Source organism: Myotis yumanensis, unplaced genomic scaffold, assembly GCF_028538775.1.
Source record: "Myotis yumanensis isolate MYYU_CA2020_CCGP unplaced genomic scaffold, mMyoYum1.0.hap1 SCAF_23, whole genome shotgun sequence".
Lineage (NCBI taxonomy): Eukaryota > Metazoa > Chordata > Mammalia > Chiroptera > Vespertilionidae > Myotis > Myotis yumanensis.
Window position 1 is genome coordinate 4,629,508 of NW_027223774.1, and position 9,831 is coordinate 4,639,338.

A 9,831-nucleotide genomic window follows, 5' to 3' on the forward strand; every position below is an offset into this window, starting at 1 on the left:
GGCTGGGCTGGAGCTGAAGGTTAGTGGGCTTCTCCGTGGACACTGATGGGGGCAAAGTTCTGGCCGAGCTGAAGAAGCCAGCTAGTGACATGCTTACAGGCCAGGGCTGGGACTGAGTCGGAGGCTGTCGTGTCTGGGGTGTGTTGGGCTGCTGTGGGGGTGTCCAGGGTGGTGCTCAAGGAGGGGATGGAGGACTGCTGAGGCACGTTACGGGTGTTCATGGTGGCATCCGCTGGCGCATGAGCTACCCCTGCAGCAGGCGGTTCCCAATCCGCTGCTGGCGGAGCCGGAGGCGCTCCTGGCGGAGCCGGAGGCGTTGCTCGCGGAGCTGCTGTTTGATGTCGAGGCAGAAGGGAACGGGGCATGGGTTTCCTTGGCATTGTTTGGCATGGTAGCAGCAAAGGGCGATTAGCTGCTTGCACACTGGGCAGCCTCCACTGGCCTTACGCTGGCAGCGCGTGGCGTGCCGCACAACATGCTTCATCTTCTGGCAGTTGGCCCGAGAGCAGCTGGCGTCGCGGCACTGGCGGGTATGCCTCAGGGTCTGGATGCAGCGCAGGAGGCTCAGGCGCCGAGCCTCCTGGATGCTCCTGAACTGCATCGCCCCCTGGTTGCCGCCCTCACCGCCCTCCTCGGCCTCTTCATCCGGGCCCAGCCCCACCTTCACCATCTCGTGGGTGTGGCCCTTGGTGTTGTAGCAGCTGATGCAAAGGTCGTAGTCCTCGCACCCGGGGCAGTGCCAGCCTGTCTCCGCCCGCTGCTTGCACTCAGTGCAGGTGAGGACACAGCGGTCCTGGCCCTGGTTCTGCGACTCCACCAGCATCGCTAGGCAGCTCTCTTTGTCCTCGTGCAGTTCTTCCTTCGCTCCTTTGGCGACCTTCACAAATTCCTGAAAGCTTTAAGAAGAAAAGAAAAGCTGGAGCCATGTATTTTAATTGAATCAAGTTACAGAAATGAATATTCCTTATATTGGCCCAAATGCTCACAATAATAGCAATGATAATCCTCTTTACAGCACCTTCTGCTTTCTTTTAAAAAATTTTATCCTCACCCCGGCCGGTGTGCTCAGTGGTTAGAGAGCCAGCCTGCGCACAGAAAGGTGGAGGGTTCGATTTCTGGTCAAGAGTACCTATCTCAGCCGAAACCGGTTTGGCTCAGTGGATAGAGCGTAGGCCTGCGGACTGAAAGGTCCCGGGTTCGATTCCGGTCAGGGGCGTGTGCCTTGGTTGCGGGCACATTCCCAGTAGAAGATGTGCAGGAGGCAGCTGATCGATGTTTCTCTCTCATCGATGTTTCTAGCTCTCTATCTCTCTCCCTTCCTCTCTGTAAAAAATCAATAAAATATATTTTAAAAAAAAAAGAATTTAAAAAAAAAAGAGTACCTATCTCAGTTGCAGTTCACTCTCCACCCCCCATCAGGGCACCTGTGGGAGGCAACAATTCGGTATGTCTCTTTCACACCAATATTTCTCTTTCTCTCTCCTTCCTTCTTTTCCTTCCTCTCTCCCTCCCTCCTACTCTCTCTCTGTAGAGCAATGGGAAAAATGTCCTCAGGTGAAGATTAACAACAAAAAAGGACGGCAAAATGAAGACATTTCCAGATGAATAATATGCAAACTTTTAAGATTCATTAAGAAACCAACCCGGTTAAAAAAAGACATGGGAAAAAGAACTTGAATAGACATTTCACCAAAGAGACAGGAATGAGAATATGATCAACATTATTAGGCATTGGGAAAATACAAATCAAAACAATAATGAAATGTTATGCCCTAACCGGTTTGGCTCAGTGGATAGAGCGTTGGCCTGCGGACCAAGGGGTCCCAGGTTCGATTCTGGTCAAGGGCATGTACCTGGGTTGCGGGCACAACCCCAGTGGGAGATGTGCAGGGGGCGGCTGATTGATGTTTCTCTCTCATCGATGTTTCTAACTCTCTATCCCTCTCCCTTCCACTCTGTGAAAAAAATCAATAAAATATATATTTTAAAAAAAATGAAATGTTACACCCACTACAATACAAAGAGTGAGAATATTTTTACGTGGGCTGTGGGGACACGGAAAGCCTTCTCTATTTTTGCTCAGAATGTAAAACAGGGGCGGCGGCGCCCGGGTGGCGGGTGCGGCGGCTGCGGCGGCTGCGGGTCGCACACCCTGAGCTGGGGGAGGGGGGGACGCGCGCCCGCCCTCGGGCCGCCCCGACTGTCGGGAAGGTGCGCGGCGAAGACGGGCGCGGGGCCGGGCGGCGAGGCACCGGGTCGGCGTCCGGACCCGCCGGTGACGGGGAGCCGCCCTCGGTCCGGCCGGGGGGCTGGGGGCGCAGAGCGCGGCTCGGGGCCGGCGGGCGGGACGCGGGACCACGGGCCTCGGGAGGCGGCGCAGTCGGTGCGGCGCGGCGCGGCGCTGTCGGAGGGGGCGCCGTGGGCACCCGCCGGGCACCCCGCACGCCCGTCCCGTGAACGCGGTGGCGGGGACCGGACTTCGGGGTCCAGGAGGGGCCGGGGGCCGGCGGGTGGGGGCGCGCCCTGGACGGTGCCCGGCGGAAGGGGGATGGCGGCGGTGGGCGCGGGGCAGAGCCCGCTGAGTCCCGGCGCGGCCCCGCTTCCCTTCCACTCCCCTGACTGCGATGGGGGTCCCCCCTCCCCAGCGCCCATGCCGCGTCCACCCGAGTCCTGAGCTCCCCTGGCCCCTGCTGTGCAGCCCACGCTGCACCCCAGTCTATCACCTCTGCGCCCCCAGACTGTCACCTCTGACCCCAGACTGTCACCTCCGCGCCCCCAGAGCTGTCCCGTGGGCTCCAGGGCGGACAGGAGCTCCGGGCACAGGGGCCGGGAGGGTGCGGGGTCAGGGGCTGCCGGCCTGGTGACCCCTGGGGACTGGTGTGCGACCTCCCTGGTGCTGGCCCCTGAAGGGCAGGTCCCAACCCTGGTCCCGCAGCCCGGGAGCCCCTCAAGGACAATGGCTGCTCCAAGGACAACCAGTGGACCCGAGAGCTCGCCGCCCGCACCTGGGTTTGGGCCTGTCGGGGTCACTGCCCCCACATCCCGTCTTCTCAGGAGCAGCGCTCGCCACGACGGGGCAGGGGTGGCGGGCAGACCAGGGGCAGGGGCTGTGCTTGCGCTGGGCCCGTGGAGGGGCTGTGAGCCTCGTGGGGTCAGGGGACGCCACAAGGGTCGCTGCCAGAGGGACCTGTGGCTTCAGGGCCTGGCACCCCGCAAAGTTCAGGGTTCCTGGTGGCCCGGACAGTGCCCGCTGTGTAGACCAGCGATGGCGAACCTATGACACGCGTGTCAGAGGTGACACTCGAACTCATTTTTTTGGTTGATTTTTCTTTGTTAAATGGTGTTTAAATATATAAAATAAATATCAAAAACATAAAAAAGAAAAGAAAAAAAAGAATGTAAAACAGTACAGCACTTTCCATTAAAACAATCTAAAATATTTAAGGGAAATGTATTATTTTCTAGGAGATTATGTTACAAATGCTGATTGAAAAATAACTGAAAAATCTGAATAACCAATTTTTTTTTCCCTTTCGCCGTCTATAGTTTTATTCTCTGTAAGAAAATAGTCTCCCCCACCCTAACTGGTTTGGCTCAGTGGATAAAGCGTTGGCCTTCAGATTGAAGGGTCCAAGGTTCGATTCCGGTCAAGAGCACATGTCCTGGGTTGCGGGCTCAATCCCCATTGGGGGGGGGTGCAGGAGGCACCCAGTCAATGATTCTCTCTCATCATTGATGTTTCTATCTCTCTCTCTCTCTTCCTCTCTGAAATCAATAAAATATATATATATATATATATATATATATATATATATATATAAAAACAGGTAGTGTTACAAAAAAAAGATACCTGGAACAGGGCCTTCAATCCCGCATGCCCATCAGCCGTTGTCTTCTTACCAATCCTTCCTTGCTCTCATTCAAGAAATAGGACTCAGTCTGCCTTAAAGAAGATTCAGTCAAGGACTAAGTTTGTTTTTTCTGGAGATCACTTTAGTAGAATTGCTGGTCTGTAGGGACCCATGGGACATCCCTCTGCCTGGAACCATATACGAGTACTAGAGGCCCAATGCATGACATTCATTCGTGCACTGGGGGCGGGGGGAGGTCCCTCAACCCTGCGCCTTCTTGCAGTCTTGGACCCCTCAGGAGATGTCCTCCCGCCGGCTTAGACCTGCTCCGGGCAGTCGGACATTTCCCCAGGGGACTTTTTTTTTTTTAAATATACTTTGTTGATTTTTCACAGAGAGGGAGAGAGATAGAGAGTTAGAAACATCGATGAGAGAGAAACATCGATCAGCTGCCTCCTGCACATCTCCCACCGGGGATGGGCCCGCAACCCAGGTACATGCCCTTGACCGGAATCGAACCTGGGGCCTTTCAGTCCGCAGGCCAACGCTCTATCCACTGAGCCACACCGGTTTCGGCCCCAGGGGTCTTTAATGCTGCTGCAGAGGCAGGAGAGGCTCCCACCACCGCTGCTGCGCTTGCCAGTCCCGAGCACGGCTTCTGGCTGAGCAGCGCTCCCCCTGTGGGAGCGCAATGACCACCAGGGTGCAGCTCCCGTGTTGAGTGTCTGCCCCCTGGTGGTCATTGCAAGTCATAGCAACCAGTCATTCCACTGTTTGGCCAATTTGCATATTAGGGTTTCAGTATATAGGATCTCTCAAACTTTGCTTTCGCTTTTGCTGACCTGTTTTTCCGTTAACGCCTTTTTTTTTTTTTCGATTTTGCGAGACAGCGAACTCGGGTCCGAACACAGCACTTTGGTTTCACTAGTGCGGGAGGAATCCCACCTCCTTCCCACTTTCTACAGTCATCTCCACAGCCTTCAGTTATCACGTGTCCAGAGACACCCGTGGGCCTCTCTCTCCACAGCCCTGCCCTCCCCTTCGGTTCCTCCACGACAACCCGTTTCCCGACCGAGGTCGCCAGACCGGCTCCCCTCAAAAATCCCAGACGTCACCCGCGCTCAAACATCTCCCGGGTTTTGTCCCTAGTCTGACCACATCTCTGACAACTCGGGTCCTACCAGCCTCGTTGCTCGTCCCCAGGCTCCTCCAAACCTCGGCTCCTGGGTGCTCGCGCCTGTGGGAACTGCACTTCCGGTAAGATGGCCGCTCCCATGGTGCTCCGCGGCAAGGCCCATGGGCACCGCCATCTTTCCAGTCACGGGGAGTGGGGGAGGGGCGGACGGAGGGACTAAATAAAACACAACCAGCTCCGCGTTGGCTTTCGATAGGCTCCGGCCTCTGAAAACTTACCCAGCACAGGGTTGCTCATCAACGGGGAGGCTATGACGTGTCCAAAAGGTGATTTCAAAATTCTCTTGAAAGGCGAACGCCGTCCACGTTGACCGCTTGCGACGGGATCCGAGGGGAGATGGGCGTGGCCACGTTACGTCACAGAGCCACGTCTACGGCTCGTGGCCACGCCCACGGCTGCAGCCGGAACGTCCGGCAGCGTCCCTAGCGACAGTCGGAGGGAGGACTCGGGTGCCCCAGCGCCCAATAGAAATCGTTCCGGAAGTGAGTTGAGCCTTTGGCCCCTGCCGCGGAGTCTTTCGAAGCGCAGCATCAGGTGGGTCTGCGCCGGGTGCCGACGGGAGTGGGGGGCGGTGGGGGCGCCTGTGAGGCGAGAGAAGGGCTCTTTGGGGACTTTGGGTTCGGTCACTAGGGAATCTTGGCTTTAGGGGTCCCCCCTTTGGCGGCCAAGGTCATCAAGTGTATGAAGGCATTAATGATGGACCATGAGAACTGCGGGCTTGGTTGTCGGCCTGGGTGAGGCTGTGGTGCTCAGGGATTAAGAACTGGAGGGAGCTCTGGCCGGTGTGGCTCAGTGGATAGAGCGTCGGCCTGCGGACTGAAGGGTCCCGGGTTCGATTCCGGTCAAGGTAGTTACCTCGGTTACAGGCTCCTCCCCTTCCGGGACCCTGGTCAGGGGCGCATGCAGGAGGCAACCAATCAATGAGTTTCTCTCACATCAGTATTTCCCTCTGTCTTTCCCTATCTCTTCCACTCTCTACAGTGGTTCTCAACCTTCCTAATGCCGCGACCCTTTAAAACAGTTCCTCATGTTGTGGTGACCCCCAACCATAAAATTATTTTCGTTGCTACTTCTTCACTGTAATTTTGCTACTGTTATGAATCGTCATGTGAATATCTGCTATGCAGGATGTCTTTTCATTGTTACAAATTGAACGTAATTAAAGCATAGTGATTAATCACAAAAACAATATGTAATTATATATGTGTTTTCCGATGGTCTTAGGCGACCCCTGTGAAAGGGTGGTTTGAACCTCAAAGGGGTCACGACCCACAGGTTGAGAACCGCTGTTCTAAAAGATCAATGGGCCCTGGCTGGTTTGGCTCAGCGGACAGAGCGTTGGCCTGCAGACTGGAGGGCGGGGGTGTGTGTGTGTGTGTGTGTGTGTGTGTGTGTACGCGTTCGATTCCAGTCAAGGGCATATGCTGGGGTTGTGGGCTCGATCCCCAGTAGGGGGCATGCAGTACAGCCGATCAGTGACTCTGTCTCATCATTGATGTTTCTATCTCTCTCTCCTTCCTACTTCCTCTCTGAAATCAATAAAAATATTTATTTTTATTTTTTTTTAAAAAATATATTTTATTGGGTTTTTACAGAGAGGAAGGGGAGGGATAGAGAGTTAGAACCATGGATGAGAGAGAAACATCCATCAGCTGCCTCCTGCACACTCCCCACTGGGGATGTGCCCGCAACCAAGGTACATGCCCTTGACCGGAATCGAACCTGGGACCCTTGAGTCTGCAGGCCGACGCTCTATCCACTGAGCCAAACCGGTTAGGGCAAAATATTTTTTAAAAAAAGATCAATGGGAAAAATATCCTCGGATTAAAAAACAAAAACAAAAAAAGAATGGAGTGGTTGGGGGTGGGATCTGAACATGGCGGCGATGGTAGCTGCTATGGCGCTGAAGGACTGGCGGGGGGAGGGGGGAGACCTGCCCGCATTCTCCGGGGGGATTCTCTCTGGAGCCACGGCTAACACAACGCTCCCCAGAACAGGACCCGGGCACGGCAAGGCACAGTTCCCCAGAGTTCAAGGAAGAGCCTGAGCCCCCATCTCCTGAGCTGGAAAACATTCCCAGAAAGAGGGGCGGGGAACCCCATGAAAGACGTGGGAGTAGCCTGCGCCCTGGGCTTCCCCTGTGGTATCCTCTTCATCCTCACCAAGCGGGAAGTGGACAGGCACCGTTTGAAGCAGAACCTGCGGGCACCCAGCACGGCCCAGTATGAGAGCCAGAGTTTCCGGGCCTCCTCGCCACGTGCGGGGTCTCCTGAAGCTGGGCCCGGGGTGCAGGCCTGGGGAACACTGCAGCCCTCCCCTGGATTGGTTGGACTGACTGTGGCCTCCAGACTGCGAAGTCTTTTGGGTTTGGCTACAATTCTGGCCATGGCCTCTGAGGTCCACCAGAGGGCGCATGAAGCCCAGGCTGCTGCCAGCCCTCCTCCTTCCCCTTGCTTTCCCTCCCTCCCCCGGCTCTCCCTCCCCTCCCCTTCCTGAGAAACCAAATGCAAATACAGTTATTGAGTGTTTTGAAAAAGAAAAAGAATTGGAGTGGTAGGTGAGTATCAGGGAACGCGGTGTCTTCGACGGAATCGCGATTTAGTGGGGTTCAGATAACAGAGGCCTGGGCCGTGGGGGTGATAATGAATGGGAGTTTCAGGTTCAGATTTCAGATTTTACTTGAAGTCAGGTTCTTTGTTTTTTATGTTTGTTTTGGGAAAGGCCAGTGTAATGCCTGTGGAGACCCACGGGACTGGAGCTTTGCAGACCCTGGACAGTAGGTGGGCTGAGGCTCAGATGTTCACTGCTGGGAACAGACTTCAGTGGTTCTCAACCTTGGCTGCACATTAGAATCACCTGGGAATCTTCTTAAAATCCTGATTTCTGGGCCTCATCCTCCGGAAATTCTGTTTCTTTGTTACTAATGTTGTGGCCCCACCCCATAAAAAGAAACATTTTGAAAAACCCTAACTTAACTCTGGTGCCCTGTCACATATAGACATTTTTTGGTACTTGCAGCCATAGTAAAACAAAGACTTATACTTTTGATATTTATTTTATATATTTAAATGCCATTTAACAAAGAAAAATCAACCCAAAAAATTGAGTCAGCGTGTCACCTCTGAGATGCGTGTCATAGGTTCGCCATCACTGGTTTATGCTTCTGTGTCTCTGGCTCTATTTTTGTTCATCACTTTATTTGGCTCGTTAGATTCCATATATGAGTGAGATCCTGTGATATTTCTGTATTTTGGTTGTTGATTTTTGTTCATCACTTTATTTGGCTCATTAGATTCCACATATGAGTGAGATCCTGTGATATTTATCTTTCTCTGACTGGCTTATTTCACTTAGCATAATACTCTCCAGGTCCATCCATGCTGTTACAAATGGTAAGAGTTCTTTTTTATTGCTGCATAGTATTCCATGGTGTAAATGCACCACAGTTCTTTTATCTACTCATCTGCTGATGGGCACTTAGGCTGTTTCCAAATCTTAGCTGTTGTACATTGTGCTGCTGTGAACATAGGGGTGTATCTATTCTTTCTGATGAATGTTTTGGGTTCCTTAGGATATATTCCTAGAAGTGGGATCACTGGCTCAAATGGGAGTTACATTTTTAATTTTTTGAGGAAACTCACTCCATACTGTTTTCCATAATGGCTGCACCAGTCTGCATTCCCACCAGCAATGTACTAGGATTCCCTTTTCTCCACAACCTTGCCAACATTTGCCAAATATATTCTCCCATACAGTGGGCTTCTTTTTATTTTATTGAAGCCTTTTATTTTGATGTAGTCCCATTTGTTTATTTTCTCCTTAGTTTCCTTTGCCTTAGGAGATGTATCCATAAACATATTGCTATGAGAGATGTCTGAGATTTTGTTGCCTATGGTTTCTTTTAAGGTTTTTATGATTTCACGGCTTACATTTAAGTCTTTTATCCATTTTGAATTTATTCCTGTATATGGTGTAAGTAGGAGGACCTGAGTATATAAAGCAAATATTGGGGGACATGGAGACAGAGATTGATTTTTCCTCCTGGGATTTCTGTATTTTGGTTGTTGATTTGTAGGAGGACTTGGGGAAACAGGGATACAGATGCTTCAAGATCTGTGACTTACATTCTTTTCCCCATCCTATAGACTGTATTTTCCGTGATGTCATAGAGTCCTTGAATTCACAGAGCATACATTTTTATGATGACTAATTTATTTAACCTCTTTTTTTGTCTTGGTATCAAATCTCAAACTTTACTGTAAAATCCGAGGTCATGAACATTTAACCCTATGTTTTTATCTAAGTCAGTGGTTCTCAACCTTCCTAATGCCGAGACCCTTTAATACAGTTCCTCATGTTGTGGTGACCCCCAATTTCATTGTTACAAATTGAACATAATTAAAGCATAGTGATTAATCACAAAAACAATATGTAATTATATATGTGTTTCCTGATGGTCTTAGGCGACCCCTGTGAAAGGGTTGTTCGACCCCCAAAGGGGTCGAGACCCACAGGTTGAGAACCGCTGTTCTAAATGTTCTTACATTTAGCTCACATATGGCTTCTATGTTTTCACTAAATTATAATCATTTTTATTTCAATCACCTGTCCATGAGAGTCCCCAGCTCAACACCAAGGTTTTTTGTGAGAAGGGTGTGTAGTGAATAACAAATACTTACTGTTCAAAAATCACATTCATGATACATTTTAATACTAATTGTGTCATTTAAAACCCTCATTTAACCTCAGTTCTATCTCTGAACTTCCCATTTTGTTACCAGTTAG

The 9,831-nt window shown here is 51.7% G+C and overlaps 1 pseudogene; it reads right to left on the bottom strand.

Annotated features, from left to right (window-relative positions):
• Positions 1-103: 103 nt before the first annotated feature.
• LOC139000049 (histone lysine acetyltransferase CREBBP pseudogene) lies at positions 104-5,068 on the bottom strand (annotated as a pseudogene).
• Positions 5,069-9,831: the final 4,763 nt, after the last annotated feature.